This window comes from Elephantulus edwardii, unplaced genomic scaffold (genome assembly GCF_000299155.1).
Source record: "Elephantulus edwardii isolate Elephantulus edwardi_28Jun2011 unplaced genomic scaffold, EleEdw1.0 scaffold00060, whole genome shotgun sequence".
NCBI lineage: Eukaryota > Metazoa > Chordata > Mammalia > Macroscelidea > Macroscelididae > Elephantulus > Elephantulus edwardii.
The window spans coordinates 16226242-16228086 of NW_006399810.1; the positions used below are offsets into that span (position 1 = coordinate 16226242).

The window sequence follows — 1845 nt, forward strand, 5'->3', positions numbered from 1 at the left end:
CACTCAAGCTTAAGGGTTCCTGCATAATTTACTGAAAGAACAGTGATTCCCCCAAAAGTACCTGAATGTGAAGCCAGGAAGCTTGGTTTTTCTCTTCCAGAACTGGCTTGTCCTCCTCAGTGGAGCTGCTCCAGCTCTCCTGCTTCCTTCCACTTGAGCTTAAGCGGTCTCATGTAGTCTAGTGAAACAGGAGTGATCCCTCTAAAGTATCTGAATGGGAAGCTAGAACACCTTGGTTTTCCCCTTCCAGAACTGGCTTTTCCTCACTGGAGCTGCTCCAGCTCCCCTGATCCCTACCACATGAGCTTAAGAAGTCTCATGTGGTCTAGGAGAGCGTGACTCGCCCACTCCGGCGCTGCCCCAGCCTTTGCTGCCTCCACCCGCGCAGCCATGTCCGAGGAGAAGCCCAAGGAGGGAGTGAAGACAGAGAATGACCATATCAACCTGAAGGTGGCTGGGCAGGATGGCTCTGTCGTCCAGTTCAAAATCAAGAGGCACATGCCTCTGAGCAAGCTGATGAAGGCCTACTGTGAGCGACAGGGCTTGTCAATGAGACAAATTAGATTCATGTTTGATGGGCAGCCAATTAATGAAGCAGACACTCCAGCACAGCTGGAGATGGAGGATGAAGACAAAATCGATGTGTTCCAGCAGCAGACGGGTGGCACATGGGCGACTGGAGACCTGTTGGGATGTCGCATCTAGGGGGACCATTTCACGTCTGTGTCACCTGTCCTTGCATTTGTGATCCAGTAGTAAACGTGAACACGCCACCACAGGTGTCTTCGGAAACCCGAGGACCATCACCAAATTACTTTCCTCTCTCCTTGATGTACTTCAAGTGCAACTCAACACTATTTCTGCAGGGATTAATCTGCAGCTGAAATTGGGCCAATACAAATTGCTATCTTTGTTTAGGTTAAATGGATTGCAAGGTTTTTGGGGCTTGTTATGTTTTTATTTTTTCTTCCTTGTAGAACACTTTTCTCCAACTGTGGGATGTTCATTTTCAGTCTTCATTTGGAGACTTTGTCCCCCCATATGTTGTGATCTTCTCCCCACTGCTTCATCTAATCATGTAGGTAGCTCATGTGTACTGCAGTGGGTGCTTCTTCTGGACATATGTTTTGGGGGCCTGGTGGGGATGAAAGACAAAATTTCACTTGCTATTTTTTGAAGGTACAGTTTATGAAATTTTTGTTTAATATTGCAAATTTAAGCATTGTCAGAAAATGGTAAAATCAAATGGAATCTGTTGAGTTGCTGCATAAAAGGCAAAAAAGGGAAATAGCAGAGCCCTTCACTAAATGGCCTCATGATCCCTGCCCTTGAGTGTGTCCCCAAATGGCTCCGGCCCAGGGTCCCTGCCACCACTGCTCAGTAGCAGATGACAACTACATTAACTCAATTGGCTTCTCCCACTTTTTTCATATAGGAGAAAATAATGCCACAATTTCCATTTGATACTAGTATTGTGGCCTCCGATTTCTTTTAGTATTTGCTTCTGATGAGTAATTACGGTCTATATATTAAAAGTAAGATTATTGCCAAATTTGCAGTTATGTTGTTGTGTACAAGAGCTCTGAAATGTAACAAATGAAACCCATGCATGGAAAGATGACTTCGTTATTCTCACAGATTTTTGCTCTGCTGCTTTCCAAATATGTATTGAATTTATGCATTAGTATGGTGATTTCAGTTCTGTGAACTATTTTGGGATCTATATCAATTAAAAGTCTCATCATAAAAAAAAAAAAAGAAGTCTCATGTGGTCTAGTGAAGCAGCAGTGATTCCCCCAAAGTACCTGAATTGGAAGCCAGGAAACCTTGGTTAATCCCTTACTT

At 44.1% G+C, this 1845-nt stretch overlaps 1 pseudogene; it reads left to right on the forward strand.

Annotated features, from left to right (window-relative positions):
- Positions 1 to 390: 390 nt before the first annotated feature.
- LOC102861033 lies at positions 391 to 705 on the forward strand (annotated as a pseudogene).
- The last annotated feature ends 1140 nt before the right edge of the window (positions 706 to 1845 follow it).